Raw genomic sequence first — 19,089 nt, forward strand, 5'->3', positions numbered from 1 at the left:
CCCATAAACTACAAAAAAGATAATGCTTCTTCTTCTCACACTTAGTCCCTTAAAGATGAGCTTTCCTCAAGGTTCCAGCCTCTTTTCTCACACTACATGCTTTCACTAAGTGGTTCATTTATTCCAGTAAATTTAAATATCACCTTTATGTTCACTGCTTGAGACCTGTACCTCATGCTCCATCTTCTCCCTCATACCTTTTAGCAGAATAATTTTCATGTGAATTCCCCTTATAGAATAATGTCTTTGAGGATTTCAAAGTAAACAGGTCCAAAACTGAACTCATTGCTTCTTATTATTCTCTCTTGAAAAAACATTGAAAGTCATTGAAATTTTCCTGGCCTGAACTTGGGATTGCTATGGAAGAGGGAGAGCTCTGTGACTTCTCCTTTTCTATCATACTTACTTTTTAAAAATTTAATTATTATTTATTTTTAAATTTTTTACAGACTGCATTTTGATTCATTGTACACAAATGGGTTACGTCATTTCGTTTCTATGGTTGTACATGATGTAGATTCATACCATTTGTGTAATCATACATGTACATAGGGTAATGATGTCTGTCTCATTTCACCATTTTTCATACCCCCCTCTCATTTCCTTCTACATAATCTAAAGTTTCTCCATTCTTCTCTCACTCCCTCCACCCTCCACCCCCATTATATATCATTCTCCTCTTACCAGGGAAAACATTCGGCCTTTGGTTTTTTTGGAATTGGCTTATTTCACTTAGCTTGATATTCTCCAATTCCATCCATTTATTCACAAATGCCATAATATTATTCTTCTTTATGGCTGAATAATATTCCATTGTGTATATATACCACCGTTTCTCTATCCATTCATCTGTTAAAGGGCATCTAGGTTGGTTCCACAATCTAGCTGTTGTGAACTGAGCTGCTATAAACATCAATGTGGCTGTGTTACTTACTTTTGCTGGTTAACTATGTCCTGTAATGTACTTCAAAACTTGCTTCAGTTTAATAGTCTTGATCTCCTACAATTGATACTTAGCTTCAATACTCATTTGTCAAGTTTGGCCTATTATAATATTCTTAGATATTTCTACTGTCCCTTGACATTTCTAGTCCCTTATCAACACTGAAAGTGTCATTAGTTTACTGTTGTACACATATGATCATATAATCTCCTTTTTAAAAAATTCTCTATAAAATAAGTCAAATTGCCATAGTATTTGTAAGTTCAACCATGACATGTTCCCAGGATAACTTTAACTTCATCATCCTCATCTTGCTCTTCCCTTCTCCAATACTGTAGCCAAAGTAATCATCTCACAGTTTCCCTTAAAGATACATATATTTTCACAATTTGGAATTCACATACTTTGTCTCCTCTTTCATGTAATTCCTTTCTTCCTGCCAACTCTAAAAATCCCCTCTCATCCCCAAAGACCAAACTCAAAATATCATGGACTTTATGAACCATGACCTGTCAGACAGAATTAATCATTTTCTTGTTCCCATAGTACAAATAGTACTAAATAATAGTTTCCATATATAAATTTTCCTTAAATTTAGATAAGTACGATACTTTACTAACTTTATATTTTATATAAAATAAGACATGACATACAGTATGCACTAAATATTCAATAAATGAGTTAGAAAATAACTTCAAGATTATTTATTGCAGCCTCTTTTCCAAGGGTTAAGTATCTCCACTACAGCCTGGACAGAAGTTTATTCAACACCTATCAGTGTGAGATAGACTAAACCTTAAAGAAGTGTACCATTTCATATTGGGAAGACTAACAATCTAAATGTTTCTTGTGATGGGTTTAAATTTTATCTTGACTCTTACCTTCCCCAATCCCTCATTAGTCCTATTTCTACCCTCAGAAATAACCCTAATAAAATAAATTATTTTTTGATATTATAATATTTCAATTTTTGAAGATATTTGGTATACCATTCCTATGATTTCTCTTCATTAACTTCTTCCAGAATTCTAATAATTTCTTTTTTATTTCTAATTATTTCAGTTTGTAAATGTTCTCCTTAAAATGCAATGTCAGCAATAGATCCAGTTGCTGTTATAATAAAGTAGGTACAGCAGAAATATGTTATACTGCTTTGCATGTTGCACTCTTTGTACAGTTGATGGTTATATATTTTCAAAAGATTCATTTCTATTTCTAGTCTCAGTCTCCTGAATCTTTCATAATTGATGTTGACCTATAGAACTAAGCATTCACTCTACCCTTAACCTTTGAAAAAAGCTGGGTTGCCGATGAATTACAATCCAGTGCAAGAATCAAAACCTAAATCTCATATTTACCCAGCCTAACTTGCAAGTTACCTCATCTTCCTACTTGTTCTCATCCCCACAGTATGTTTTCCCTGGGATTTTTTACATTATTTCTCATGTCTACTTTGGATAATATTTTTTGAAGGTCATTTTTTCTACTTAACTGAAAATAAATATCCTATTACTGATACCAACAGCAATACCCATAGTAGATAATACACACTGGATACTATGTGACAGATCTTATGCTAAATTAAATCAATTTAAATAAATCATTGATATGTGCAAGGAAATTTTTATAAAAGATTGTTAAGCAGAATTGAGGTGAACACACCCTGATTAGCATGTAGGAGACTGGAGTCATGCCTTTCTTGGTTCTCATCTGTGTTTTATTGTTCACCAGGATTAGGGACTCAACTCCTGTTCATCTTCTAGTATATCACCCTATAATAACTTAAAGCCCTTTTATATGAAGTTTTGCTTTCATTATTTCCTTCCTTGATAGGTAGGACTTATGCAATTTCATTATTTCCATGTCTGTTCATGCTTGAGATGAGTGGAATCCAACTCTGTGTGCTAGAGTGCTTAGAATCCCTGCATTAAATATTTATAATTTCTGTAGGGCTCACTAGGAGATTGGTCTTGTATGTCATCATATGCAGAACTTCCCTAAATAGGATAATATTATAGCTGCATAAGAGCAATCTGTATCTTTCTAAATTTTGAACAACAGTTACATTAGATTATTTCCTTTTATTTATATGTTTCCTGAGAGAGAGCTCACTTCTTGTATTGAAATTTGTTATAGTATTGATGTCAAGAAGAAGGCTAAACTATGAAAGAAACCATGGAATGTTCTAGCACAAAATGTTAGGTTTTTAAAACAATATTCACCTTTCACTTATATTTCATTTATATCTTCTTTTTCATTCTTTTCAGTATTTACAACTTATTTTTTTATTTTTCATTTATACTTTTATTCCATTTATATTTCCTTTGTCAACATTTATCCTTGTGGATAGGTTTAGGGCATTCTCTTACTTATTTCTTTATATTCAAGAGGTTCATGTTACTATGTGGTAGTAATCAATCCCAAATTATTCAAACAGAACCAATATTTATCCTTCTCTCTCTAACCCAATACATGCAAAATTACAGCAGAGCACATCAACAGGGGGAAATAAAAAGCCAGTGTGACCATGGTATTAGGTTTGCCTCTGATCTAAGATTAAAATTCTGGCAAAGATCATTTCACTAAGTACTTTGTATCTTACAGAGAAGAGCTGAGTCTTTATTTTTCAAAACCTGGGAAGTTAGAGTGCTTTAAGCAGAGATAATGAAATTTGTATTTTAGGAGGTTAACTCACATTAAGATGTGAAAGAAATATACCCAAGGCAAGACCAGAGTGAATTAGCTGGCTAGAAATTTTTTATAGTAAGACAGGTGGGTGACAAAATGTTCTGAACCCTTGTGGAAGTTGAATTAGAAGTGGATATATCGGAAGTATCAAAGTAATGGGTCCTATTGGTTTTTGAATCAATTAGGTCTTAGGTCAAGGAAGAAAGTAGAAAAGTAGCTCCTAGTTTTCTGCCTTGAGCAAGTTATGCTATGAGAAATAGAGGTGTAGCCAAGGCAGCCAGGACAAAACACAGAGCTGTGCAGGAGTTGAGATTCTAACAATATTGGAAGCAATGCTCATGGGGTTGTAGAATAAAGAGAGGAGAAAGCAAAGATAGTAGGGAACAGGGAGAGTAGAAAGGTCAAGAGAATGGAAATCTCAACAAGCATGGGGAACGAACTAAATAAAAATTGTGATGAAAGAATAAGTTGGAACTTTACATTTCAAGAGTACGGTTGCTCTTGGTGATGACAAGGTTCAGGGCATTGCCACAGGCAGGACTGCTGACAGAGCTGCTATGAAGACAACTGGAATCCAAATAAAGTCACCGAGAGGTTGCGGTTATTACTCAGGGCCCCAAGTTTTTAGCAACTGAACAGAATTTTGGAAAATTCAGTGGATGGACATTATAAAATGAGGGAAAAGATGTTACAGACACAAAGGAGGATTGCAAAAGAGCAGATTTTGGGGGTAGGTACAGAAAGCTGTATGTGCTTTTCTTAATCCCCCAAATGGACTGCTAATATTAAAAAAAAAACTGTACTGGGGAGAGAGGAGAATGTTAAACACACTGATGGTTGTCACCTCCTGGTCCTGATCTTTGTGATATATGGAGGAAAGAGCAGCCAATATCTATAAGGACTACAGGGGAAACTCTATCCTTATAGTCATCCTGGTTTTACTTGTACCACTGAGTGGTATTTTCAACTGTGAGATAGACACTGTTGGGGGGATTTTTTTCCTTTTTTCATTGGATTACCTTGGAGTTTCAGCAGCCAGAGTGAAAGGCTGAGTATGAAAGCAGTGGAGGAGGCTTGTGTCAAGGGAAAACTTATTACAGTACAGACAGGAAAACACAGGTAATCACAGGAGCTTACACATTTGTTTTGAAAAAAGAAAAAGTTATCTTGAATATCTTAATATCTTGACCATCATGGTATAATTAGCTGTCTTCAGTGTTTCTTTTACTCAAAAGTCATGGTCTAAATGGATTGTTTCAAAAAAGGGATGATGGGTTAGATATAACAACAGCCTCGGGTGGTGATGAAATAAGGCAAGGACCTCTCTGGAAGAAGACTTTCAGAATTTGAATAAGTTGTTTTTAAGACAGCTGCTAAGTAGTAGACAAGGGATTCAAATCCATCCATCTCAAGTAAAAGTCATGTTGTTTCCTTAGTGTTTCACTGCATCTTTTTTTTTTTTTTCATATTTTAAAGATAAGAAATGTACATACCATCAACCCTACCTTAGAACAGGAGAAAAATAATAAACTTGGCCCTAGGTAACAAGACATTGTAGATGTTCAAATAAAAGCAATCACAGACAAATCTGACCGGAGTCAGCAACCTAAATATGAGAAACCAAAGCACAGGACAGGGAAATGCTACTCACACAAATGTCCTTTAGAGGAAATATAGGGATTCAAAAATCAGAAGACAACTGCTATTGATTTGCCTCAAACTGACCTTGAGGTTAGAAGGATGTTGGTTCAGATATGCTAATACTTATGTGGAAAGAATTTTTAAGCTGGAATCTAAAATTAGGGTTTCAACTTCCAGTTACTCTCGACACCCACTGTGTGATCCTGGATTAAGTTCCTCTGAGCTGTAATTTGCTTAACTCTAGTAGAATAAGGGTTATATCTATTGCAAAAATGTGTCTTGAAGAATAAGTGAGAAACTACCTTTTCTCATGGCAAATGGCAAATTTGTAAAATTGACAAATTAGAGGCTTGACCTGACAATGATGTTTCATTCTCCAGTGCTCATCTATTCTTCGTGGACACGGTTACTAATCTCTTAGTTGAGTATATATCTTCTCCAATTCTCTATTCCAGTCTGTTTCTCAAGAAGCAGTTAGAAGCAACTTTATCAGAGCCTGTCTTTCTAGCATAATTTCCTATTTGTCAACATAATTACTCAAGTCCAGCCAAGTTGGTTTATTTGATATCTGCTGAACACACTGATTTTCATCTCTAATCTTTTTCTCACATCGGTTTTGGAACAGGTAAAGATCTCAGTCCACAATCTCAACTTTAAGAAAATTCAACTTGTTCACACCCAGATTTAATCTTAAAGTGAAGAGTTAGAAACTTACTCTCAGTCACATTGTCCCTCCCTACCCTTCCAAAATATTAAAAAATTGTCCCTCCTTCCCACTCCCAAAGAGCTTTTCTTTTCTTTTTTCTCTTTTCTCTCTTCTCTTCTCTTTTCTTTCCTTCAATTCAGGGTTTCATCTGAACATCCATGCAAGCAAAAGCTTCCTGACCTCCTCATTGTCTGTCTGGTACTGGGTGGTGCTCTCCTATTTCATGGTACTTCGGGAAATTAGAAGTTTAGTCCTATCTGGAGCACTGAGCATCCTACGCAGGTTCCCCAGCCTCATCAGACTAAATGTCCAAACCCTTTCTACACTGGGATTCTGTTCCTTTCCCAGAAAATTTCCATGACTATAAACATTGAATCTGTTTTCAGATACCCTGACCATTTTAGCCTATCTAGTTGTAGGTTGATTCAAACTCTTTTATCAGAGTTATGAATTGAGGAAATCCACAACTAAGTTGATGGTATAATATTTTTCTGGGTAAAGTGATTTGCTCAGAAATAACTTGACCTAATTCATACCGGTATCTTCTGACAAGAAGGTTCCTTCCTTTCCTGGCAGAGCCAGTAGAAGTCAGTGCTATGCAGTAAGACATAGGTAAGACTACCTACCTTAGGGTGAAACTCACACCATAAAGGTAGAATATCAGGAAGGGAGGAGATAATGTCTTTGGTTCTATTATTAAATCTTTATAGCTGGGAAGCTTTATTACCTTCCATTATGTGATCTAATTAATAAGTTTATTGTTTATACTAAATTCAGTTTTAGGTTATGTATTGGAGAAAAAGTCACAACTGTCACAATTGCTTACATTAATACTAAACACATTGTTCATGTGTTTCTTTTTTTTGCCCAATTCAAGTTTACATTCCTTGAAGACAGAGGCTATGTCTCACGGATTCCTAGCATATTGCCTAAGATGTATTAATGCCTTGTGAATATTTGTTAACTAATTCATCAAGGTGTCTGACATGACTAGATAAGTTTGGTTTTTAATGTAGTCTGTTTTTAGATGTTATGAATTCATCTAAAAATAATTTTGAAAACAATCTTTTTTTTGTCAAATAGTGGTTTATATCTGATTATTTCAAAATATATCAAAATATATAGATCCCTGGCCAGTTTTATCAGGTGACCTGCTTCTTTATAGACACTATCTTCAAATAACTTCCTCAAGGACTTGTCGCACTGCCTTGTTGAATTTTTTTTTTTTTTTTTTTTTTTTTTTTTTTTTTTTTGTGGTGCTGGGGATTGAACCCAGGGCCTTGTACTTACTAGGCAAGCACTCTACCAACTGAGCTATCTCCCCAGCCCTTGTTGAATTTTTTTGATGAGCAGACTTTGAAGTACTCATTTATTGACAGTAGATATTCTATGTAAAATGTACAACAAAAGTCATTTAAGATAGTGACTTTTTAACTTGATCTGTTTCTTTAAAATTATCTAGAATTAAAATGTATTCTTTAAAATACATTTTCCATTTAGGACTACAAAATAGGAAAAATGCATTGTGTGGTCAAATTAACTCTCACAAAAAATATGTAGGGAATTTTCTCTATGCATAAATAATGATCTCAAGGTTTGACTTCTGCCAGTGAAGCAAGAACATATAGAGTCTTAACCAGTTTCAAACCATTTGTTTCAGTTCAACCTCATAACTAACTGCTCATCAGAAATTCCTAATTTAAAATTTATCATAATTTTAAAAAGTTACTTGAAAAAGAAATGTTAAATAACTTCACCACATCTTACAAGGTATATATTTTTCTTTGCCTTAGAATGCAAGCACTATTCCATACACCTAGCCAAAATGTCTCATACAAAGTCTTAATGCATGTATTATGGTAACTGAATTTCATGTAAATAAGCTCTCATTGGATTGATGTGTACATTTTTTTTTAGAGAATACCTAATCTGAATTTTTTTTTTTTAAAAACCCTTCCAAGGTTATTTGGTCTTTCCTATTTTTAGTCTATAATTTCATGGGGAGTTAGCATCTGTTATACTACAATTCTGGCTCATTATAGAGGTTTTGAATATCATCTGTTTTCCGCTGTTTTTCATGAATCCCTGGTTAATTTTCAAGACAGTTGACTTCTCAATCTAGCTCTCATCATCCTGGTATCTGAGGGGCATGAAATGGATAAGCATGAATGAGTTCCAGGTTTTAGTTATACTGATGCTTTTGTGTTTGTTTATTTTCTCTTTCTAAATATTGAGTTCTTCATAAAAGTTCAAAAGTGGTCAAAGTTTACCAGCATCACTACAAAAAATGATTTTAAAAGAATATTTTTATAAATTCCTGTCTGGAACTTCTGATCTTGGAATTTTAAGCCATTAATAAGTTTATCTGTTTATTATAGACTTTTATAAACTTAAGGAATATTTTTTCCATAGTCTTCTGCTACTGATCAGGCATAATTAACTATTAAATGCCGATTTTCTAAAGATCTGATCTCTTTGTGCATATTGTTTTCCTCTGTTTTTCATTTATCCTTTTGTTTCCCTCCCTCTTATTTTCCACTTATAGAAACAAATGAAAACCTCTTCCAGTAGGTTTTGGTAGAAATACAATTACATAACACTATCATCCTGTTTGAGTAGTTAAAAAGAGAAAGTCCACATAAGGAATTAGGAAGTTTAGAGTGTCATAGTGAATGGAACTGACCTGTGAGTTCAGACACTAGATGATCAGTCTTCCAATAACTTGTGATATTAAACAAGTTATGTGATAATCATCCATGTCTTCTAATTTTTATAAATGCTATAATTAATGATTGCTGTAACAACATGCTAGATAGACTGTCATGTTTCGCTGCATAATTATCACAGATTTTATGACACATTTTTTTTCCAAAAAAAGTAGGGTGAGACCATTATGTGAAGCTTTTAAAAATGTATGGAATACTCATGAGTAATGGGCTACTTGTGAGTATAGGTTCATGTTGTGGCAAAGACTATGCAATGAAATATAACACAGATATAATGTCTGAGATCACAAAGCTGACATTCTTATGGGGAAAGTGCCTAAGAAAGAAAGCCCTCCTTTTTTTTTTTTTTTTTTGGTGAAAGCAATGTCTTCCTAGAAAATTCAATAATGAACTGGGTAAATATGGATAGAGAAAGAACAGACTACTAAAAGCAAGAGTGCAGAAAGAAACTCAGTGTGAAAATGTTATAGAGCAAGTATTTGGCCTGAGGTCAGGGAGCAAAGGAGCAATATGGAGGGCATTGACTAAGCTCAATAAAGCTGGACAAGCAGCTAGGGAAGTAGCACAGTAGTAGAGTGCATGCATGAGACCCTGAATTTGATACCTAGCACCACACATGAGTGTATACACATATGTCCACGCACACACAAAAGCTTCTGCAAGAAAGTGTAGAAAAGAAGTAGATATTACAAAGAAGAAGAGAGGAAACAACCAGGGAAACAAAGAAGAAATTCCCAGTCAGCATTATGAGACTAGTTAGACCAGAAAACAGGAAAATGATGGGCATCATTCCTGATAATTTGAGTAAAGTAAAAGCATCCCATCCAAAAAAACCACATTATACTCTTCCTGGCCTCTGTGGCAATTTCTGTTTGTTTGCTTTCCCAAGTGCAGGAAAGATCCAACAATTAAAACAATTCAAAACAACAAACTGAAGTGCAAGTACCTTGTGACTATAACTTAATTTTTTCTCCTCTTTCCTTGAATTTTGGTATAAATTTTCACTATCTGCAAAACCAGTGAAATTCATGGAAACCATATTTTAGTGGTTCTTTGAATCATAAGATGATAGAATTGTAAAGACCATGAGCAAACAGTTGAACTCAGGTATTTTTAGGTGTCTTTATTTCACAATATTCAAATAGTCACACATTAGTTTGCTAGTACATTTTGATAATCAGAAAAGTGGAACAAAGAAAAAAACTACCATCTTCCACTATCATTTTGGAGTAAAACTCTGGAATATGTCTTTAATAAAATAGATATGCACACACTTCATATATAAACTTCATAGATATGCCTGTGATTTATGCATAAACTTCTAAACTTATTTCCTTAATGTTATGTCATACTTAGTTTTTCCTGATATTATAAATCTTATTTATTTATTTATTTTTTGTGGTACTGGGGATTGAACCCACGGCCTTGTGTATGTGAGGCAAGCACTCTGCCAACTGAGCTATATCCCCAGCCATGAATCTTTAATATCATATTGACCATATAAAATACATTAAGTATATAAAGGTGAAAATTTACTTAACCATTTAACCTAATGTTATGTACATTTAGGTTTCATAAGTTATGACTTAAACCTTTTTTGGTGGATTTTATTTAACTGGTTGCTTGATCTAGAAATAATTTATGCTAAACAATGTGTTAAGTGCTGCATATACAATGACAGATAAGAAATAATGATTGATTCCAAGGTGTTTACTGTCTTCTTTGTCACATAGAATTTTCCATATCCAGGATGATAACTTTGGATGGATATCTAAATTTGAAAAAGTAAGTATAAGAACACAGTGAAAGCTCTTGGTAGTTATTACTAAATTGACCTTTTAAAATGATCTACCAATATTCAATCCTTTCTGAAATACATGAAAGAAATTCATATTTTGCCATCATTTCATCCAGACTAATCATGACTAACATAAAACTAACTCAAACTGGAATAAGTGGGAAAAAAGTGGCAGTGAGGAAAGTGGGGCATTTATTTAAGTTTGACTCACTGAATCAAGAAGGAGTATTGTTAGTTTCAGGTTTTGAGAGATCTAGGAGCTCAAACAAGGGCATCTTCATAGCTCTGATTTTTCTTTGATATGATGGTTTTACTCAGACAGACTGTGTCTATTTGGAAATAAAGATATCCAGGTTATATCCTTATGTCAAGTCTAGCAAAAAGAGATCTGAATCTTAATATTCCCTTATTTTAATTAAAATTCCAAAACTACAATGCAAATTTTGTTTCTAGGAGAGTGTGTTGACTCAAGTTAGATCCCTTTTCTTCTTTCATAAGCACTAGAAAATTTTATAAGTATAAAATTATAGTATATTCTTTTTAAAAAGAATAAGTTTCACTTAGATTGTAAATGTCTTAAGTGAAAGAAATACTTTTTCAAGTGGCTTAACATTTTGCGCACATGCCTAGAAGATGAAGTTACTGCTCAAACACCACAATGGCGATTGCATTTCAAACGAGTTTTGCACAAATATTTTGCATATACAAGTCTTCCAATAACATATATTCAAATTAGCTAAATCCTTATCTTTCTGTATATGAAACTATCACAAATGATCACAAAAATATCAGTGTTTCCCAGAGATCATCTCTGAGCAGTGATGTATTGTTCAGCATGAGGTGGGTCATAAGTGAGAAGCACTTTATCCACATGAGGGATGTGTGAACTAACATTCTTATATTTTCACCAAAAAACTTGGTTTACAAGTTAAATTGATTTAAATAAATATCAAAGGCAGACATGACGAACAACAATAACAACAAAAGCAAAATCACAGAAAGGAAACCACAATGATGTAAGTGGTATGCAAAAAGTATCCATACATCTACTTTGTCCAATAAAATAAAAAGGGATTTGGGGATTATTGCATGAATAGTGGGATGGAGTTACCTCTTTTCCCAGTGCCCACGTATCACAACTCTCCTCAACTTTTTTCCCAATAGAAAATTAAAAGGAGAATGAAAACATTGGATTTACTTGTTCATGAAATAAATGTTTGCTGAGTAATTATTGTGCCAGTCAGTGCTGGGCAAATGAGATTGCATTTGTGAAGAAGACCTAAGACCACATAATCCAAGAAGTTGAGGAACTTTCCTATAGAAGGTACAACTTGCTACAAATATTTAGGTGAAGAAGGTGGAGCAGGGTTGAAGGATGGCCTGAGAAAATGGAACTGTACTCCCAAAGACCCATGGACCAGAGATAGATCCAGGAAGATTAGTGGGTCTGAAGTTATCAGTATGCATAGAGCTAAAGTGTAAAGTTAACAATCATAAGAAATCAGGCCGTTAAGGGAAGCTAGACACAAATAAAAAAGAAAATGATGAGTTTCACAAGCCAAGTTAATTGTATTGACTTCATAGAAGAGATTCAAGGAGGGTAGTGACATAATATGTATTTACAAAGGCTGACTCTTAAAATAAATTAGAAAAGAGATTGGAATGAGGAAAAGCAGGAGGAAACAAAGTATAGACTAATTTGTAGACATTAACTCAAGCTAAAATCTGTAGAAGCTGAAATGAGACTCCAGTGGAGGTAAAGCATAGTGCATGAATTTAGGTCAGAGACTCTGTAAATACCTTTCTAAAGAGCCTTATACATTTCTTTCAGCATCCCTACTTTGGATCATCTGACACAGGAAATCATGTCACTGGATTATAGCAAAGTCATGCTTTCATCTTATAAGTTGCTCAGCTAGAACACAGATCTGTGGTGATCCGTCTCCTTTATCCCTTCTTCCTCCCTGAAAGAAAGATAATGTTTTCGTGGAGGCATGTGCCTATAAAGCTGTTTCTAGCACATGTCCTGCACTCACTGTGGCCAATGAGAGGTGAACTCTACTAATAAAGCTAAAAAAAAAGTTAAAAGAGACAGATTTAACTGCCACATGGTACGTTTCCTCTGCTCTTATCCCTTCTTCTTGCCTGTGATGGTAGACAGTTACCTAAAGGTAGAGCAGCTGCCTATGACTGGGAACAAACAAACAAAACACGATGCTAAGGCTGATGCAAAAGGAAGCAAAAGGAAACCAAGTCTTAAGGCTGGTGCAAAAGGAAGTAAAAGGAAAGCAAGTCACAGAAAACTGATGGAACTGCCCCACTAACCCTAGTCTGCCTTCCTCCAAAGTTCCCATTGTGTGGGAAAAATAAGCCTTTATTTATTAAGCCCCAGCAATTCATTTCCTTTAAGTTCAGCTGAAAGTGATCACAACTGAACAAGCCTTTTTCTTTGCCATTTAACAGAGCCCTCTGGTATTTCTTTTTATTTGCCTTTCTTTTTTCTTTTTCTTTTTCCTTCTTTCTTTCTTTCTTTCTTTCTTTCTTTCTTTCTTTCTTTCTTTCTTTCTTTCTTTCTTTCTTTCTTTTTAATTGATGTAGTAAAATGAGTGTTCTTTAAAGGAACAACAACAACAAAAAGTTATCCACCTCAATGTTCCAAGCTGGCTTTTTTAGGCAGAGATTTGTGGGATAAACATTCAGGCTTACACCCTCGATGTCTTCTACAAAGAGGAGATAATGTATTTCCAAATGAATTCGTAGGAATGTCTGATTCCCTTTCTGGCCACTTACAATTTTCACAGCCACAAAGAGAGAATCAAAGTAATTTGACTGATTCAGAAATGGACTCTGATTTCCACAAAATAACAGTAAAGAAGAAAGGAAGATAAGACTTAGTTCATCAATTAAACTTGATGTTGTTCATTATCTCAACAGGCCATCTCTATCACAGACTTTGTCCTATCCTCCTGGTGTTACTAACCTTTCCTGAAGCCTTGACCCCTCACTTATCTTATCCCAGTACAAAGTGATAAGCTTTCTTATTTATTCTTTCAATAAACACTTACAGAGTGCTTCTACTAATTGTTAATATTGTTCTGGCAGTTAGAAATCAAAGACAGACAAAATTCCCATCCCTGAATTCAAGGAAGAGGCAACAGGCCAGGATGAGGGGCACTTAACAAACAACAGTCACAATCCTGGTGCTGTGATTCAGGCCTCCACAGGACAGTGGGGCATAGCTCTGATAGGTAGCAACATGTCTGTACAGGAGAGAGCACTTGAGCAAGTCTTGAGTCACTACCGACATTTGCCAGGGGAACAAGGGAAGTATTCATGTTAGGCAAGGCAAGTAAGATCATCAAGGCAATGACATATGCAGGAAATTAAATATGATATATAAAGTTTAAAAAAAAAACTACAAAGAAGAATTTCAGGCAGGCATAAGGAACCGTGGTCATATTGGAAACAGTGACAAAATCAAATATAAGCCTGGGCCTTAGAAAGATCATTCTGGAATCATTAGCATGGATACAATCATGAGATATATTTACTGTACTTAGAAAAATGATTTATTTTTGCCAAGTAAGTTTATAACACAACACCTAATTTCCTAAGGTAGAAGTTGTGTATTTGAGAATAAGAGAGCAAATTTTTAAAAATACAAAGAACATAAATAAAACAAATCTTAACAGCTGGGTACCATGACACACGACTGTAATCCCAGTGGTTCAGGAGACTGAGACAGGAGGATTTCGAGTTCGAAGCCAGCCTCAGCAACTTAGGGAGGCGCTAAGCAACTCTGAGACCCTGTCTCTAAATAAAAGTACAAAAAAGGATTGGGTATGTGGCTAAGTGGTTAGATGCCCCTGAGTTCAAGTCCCAGGACCAAAAAAGTCCGCAAAAACTTAGTGACTAAAGAAGAGAGATAAGAAGGCAGTTCCAAGGACAGTTTCCAAATGTCCTTCATGGGTGATTTAAGTGAATTGTGATTTATTTCTCCAAAATAGGAAATAGAGAAAAAAATAGGTTCAAGAAAGAAATGGGGGAGTTGTGACAGGAATTGAACTCGGGGGCACATTCAACCACTGAGCCACATCTCATAGCCCTATTTTGTATTTTATTTAGAGACAGGATCTTGTTGAGTTGCTCAGCACCTCAATTTTGCTGAGGCTGGCTTTGAAGTCACGATCCTTTTGCCTCAGGTTCCCGAGCTGCTGGGATTACAGGCATGAGTCACCGTGCCTGGCTCTAGAAAGAAATATTTTTAATTAGTCTTTATACTAGGCATTGTTGTGGCCTAGTGAAAACATGCTTTGAAAGAAGATGGAATTGAGTTCAAATCCCAGCTCTGCATATAGCATATTTGTGGCCTGAGCCATGATACCACTTTTAAGTAGAAGATCATAATTTATTTTTTGGAGCATCATATTGCTAACAGTATTGCAAGATGCCTAACAGAGTCTCATTGAATTAGAGCTGTTGTCATTACTAATTTGACAGTGAAACCCAGGTGAAATTCTTTGGTTGTCATTGGAGAACTGAGAAATTGGACATTGGTGCATGTATGCTTGTTTATAGTAGGTTCCCATAAAGTATTGGTTACATTTAAGTTAAGCTAATAAGAGGGATGCAGTGAAGAGCATAAAAGGATGACTGTCTTCAGCAAAGACAAGAAAGGAAACATTCATTTATCAATTGCATTGTGCTAAGCAAATTTATACAAATTATCTTATTTCAATTTTACTCTAACCCAGTGAAGTATTTGATGTCATCTCAGATTTTACTACTATGCAAACTGACACTCAGGAATATTAAGTAGATTCTCAAGACCACACAGCCAGTAAATCTTTGTTAGGAATTGAGCCTTGATTACCAGCAATGCCAAAATGATGTCACCAGACTACTATTTGTGTTTTATTTCCACTTTTTACTCTTCCTTTCACCATATTTTACAGAACATTTAGATTGGCAAAGAGACAACTGCATTAAGTTTGGGTTGTGTACAGTAGCATAATGGGTAAGATATATATATATATATATATATATATATATATATATATATATTTATATATATATATATATATAAAAAAATACAATATAAGGCTGCAACAGAATTCATGGAATTGACACCAAGTCACAAGCACGTTTACAAGTGTCAACCATTATTATTAGAAGACCTGAAAGAGCTGTACATTTTTCTTGGAAAGTAAATAAAATAATATTTTAAAAGCACAGTATTTCTTTTATACAATAATAAGTGCTGCACGACAAATGTGCATATCTCTATTACCAGGGAATTCAATCCAGGATATTTTTGTGCCCTTGTTTAAGCAGGAGCAGCAAGAGGGATGCACACTGCCCTCTGCTGAACAGTGTGCATAAATGCACTGCTCACAATGCAAAGTTTTTATCAGAGAAGCTATTTTTGTTCTGGTTTGCGTACTTTATTTCCACATTTTTCCTGTGTAATATCACAGATTGGTAAATGGCAGAAACCTTTACACTTCCTTTAAAGATATGAGATCTTAGATGTCAATGCAACATCCAAAGACATACAAATATTCAATCATCAGGGCCAGATGGTCTGACTCATTCACTTTAACATTCCCTATAAAAAAGCAACTCATGATTTTTAGAGTGCACATGAATCACTTGGGAATTTGTTAAAAAAATATGGGCCCTTTCCCAGTGACTCTGACTTAGTTACTTGGGTGAAGCCCAGGAATTTGCATTTTAAACAAATAGCCACATAGTCTGAATCAGGTCTTCCACAGACCATGTTTTGAAAATCACTGATCTACAATCCTCTCTCTAGCTCCCAAAGTTTTAAAATCTGATATGCAGAGAACTTTAGAATTTTCTTTACATCTCTGTATCACTAAACAATTTTATTTAACATCACAAATCTGTTTATTCATCTGTAAATACTATGCTTTGCCCAACTAAAATCTGACCCTTTGTTACTTCTGAAAGTTTACAAACAAAAATATGTAACATGTGTATGTAGTATTTAGATTATAATGTACTCTTAAAATGCATTATTATTTTTAATCATTACCAAAGATAAGCAAATTGTCGTGTCGTTTTCCACAGGACACACAGAGGAATAAGTCTTATAGACTTAGTAACAGCTGGTACAGGCAAAACCTCACTTTCACTTGAATCTTCTGATTTCAAATCCAATTCTCACTTTGCTACATAATCTGTCACCAGAAGCTTTTCTCAAAATTCTTACCCCATGTGTTTTTCACTAAGAAATAAAGGCATGCTGAGTTCTCTTAATGCCCCAGGAAGCTTTAGTCAAACTCAAGGGAAAACTCTGGAATGTTTTCTCTGTTCTTCATAGTAAACCACCTGACTTCTTCAGAGTGCTCTGTAGACATTATCAGGTTTATTGTTTGGGAATCATGGGACTCACACTTTGACCCAAGTAAAACTGTTGCTGTAATTCCAATCAATCTTTGTTCAAGATATCTCTTGAATGAGGAGTCCCATGATAGAATAAATTTAAGAGGTTTCTTGGCTAGAAACACATTTATTTTTAGTTTGATATAGAATCCCAAAGATTGCCTTTGACCAAAACAGCATCATAATCCTCTTTTTCCTGCCTTATAAATCACAAAAATGTAAAGATTATGCTACATGATTTAATGTTAAAATAAATTATTTGGAGTACTTTCACAGATACAGGACTATTTGTTAACAATTCTGTTCTATACTTTATCTTTTTAGAAAGCACACTTCCCAGCTCTTTTAGACTTCAATATCTCTGAAAACTATAGCATGTGGTTAGGGAATATTAATAAAAATATTCTTTAAGAATTCTGTGACCTCAAGCTTATTCTTAAATAGCTGAAATAGGAAAAAAGGAAATATTTAAGAGGAAAGGGATATTCAGCTATAATAAAAAATAATCAAATTAAATAAGGAGTTTGACAGTTTGACAAAAAAAAATCATTCCTGGGGTATTGCTTTTGCTATACTTTTTCTTTTCTATAGGAGAATACTTAAGAAAAATTTAATTAAAAAGTTACTGGCTAAATCTAACGAAGAAGAGAAAGAAATCATACTCGAGCATAAACTTACATTAGATCACCAGATTTTGCAAATCAAAATGTTGGTCATGGGACTGGAGGTATAGCTCAGTTGTACAGCATGTGTTTAGCATGTCTAAGGGCTGTGGTTCAATCCCCAGCACCAAAACAAAACCAAACGACAACAAAATGGACCAAAATGTACTTTTAGAAAACTTCTCTTCTATCAGCTCTCCAAAATAAATAATTGTTTTAAAACTTTGCAACACAAACCATAGATAGAGGACATTAAAAAATTAGTCCTAAAATCATAGTTTAAAATTCAGAATAATTGTATCACTTGGGAAGAAAAAAAAAAAAACTCTCAAGAATGCACACTCACACATATGCAATCCACACTATCTACTGGACCAATGAACAGGTAAACTTATTTTAAATGACAATATGCTATACACAAATACATATACATCAATTGTACTGCAACTTTTACCTTGCTCAATATATTCATAATATTTAAAAAAAAAAAAAAAAAAAAAAAAAAAAAAACAAAGCCAAGCACCGTGGCCCACACCTGTAATCCCAGCATCTTGAGAGGCTGAGGAAGGAAGATCGAGAGTTCAAAGCGAGCCTTAGCAAAAGTAAGGTGCTAAGCAACTCAGTGAGACCCTGTCTTTCAGTAAAATACAAAATAGGACTGGGGATGTGGCTTAGTGGTCCAGTGTCCCTGAGTCCAATCCCCAGTACCAAAAAACAAAAACAAAAACCTCTGTGCTCAACTACAATCTATATTTTAATAATATATGATCCAAGAATACTTTCATGTAGTCTAAGGTCAAACTGCAAAATCTATAACATAGTACAGACTTGGTTATTTTTAATTCATGTTGATTTTGTTTAAAAAATAAACCATTTTTTCCTCTCTCAGATTTCTTACCACATCAATGGCCAACATTAACAATACATATTTAGTGAGCCTTTTGTTCTCCAATAAAATATTTCTTTAAAAAGTAATTTTTTACTTAGCCTTTTTCTTCAGTGACAGGGATCAAATATCTGTCATAGTTCAGTTTTACTTGTTATTTTCCTTTTTACCAAACCCCACCCATTTTCCATCTTGCTTCATTTCTGTGCCCAGGAGCTAAACCTCACAGACAACATGAAACCAGCCTATATTTCTGGTTACTTCTGTTGGCATACACAATTGGAGACTCAAAAACAGGCAACCAGAGTGTGGATATAGGGGAACGTCTGTGTATTTTTCTCTTTTCCCTTTCTACTTTGTTCTCTCCCTATCTCTGGTCTCCACAACTTGGCTCCAGCTTTCATTGGGTTTTGAGAAAACTAATTCCTCCATTTCTCTCTTTAGTCTTTGGATCATAAAGGATTCCATTGTTTCTTCTTTCAAACATAGACTTTACTCTACAAAATAAAGAATAAATGTGGGAATTCAGCTTGATGCCAACTATTTCAACTCTTCATTCAGAAATTAAGAAAATAACCACTCAATGTTTCCATAGACCTGTATGATGCATATGGTCTCGGCCTCAAGCCTG

This window comes from Sciurus vulgaris (assembly GCF_902686455.1).
Source record: "Sciurus vulgaris genome assembly, chromosome: 5".
In the NCBI taxonomy this organism is placed as follows: domain Eukaryota; kingdom Metazoa; phylum Chordata; class Mammalia; order Rodentia; family Sciuridae; genus Sciurus; species Sciurus vulgaris.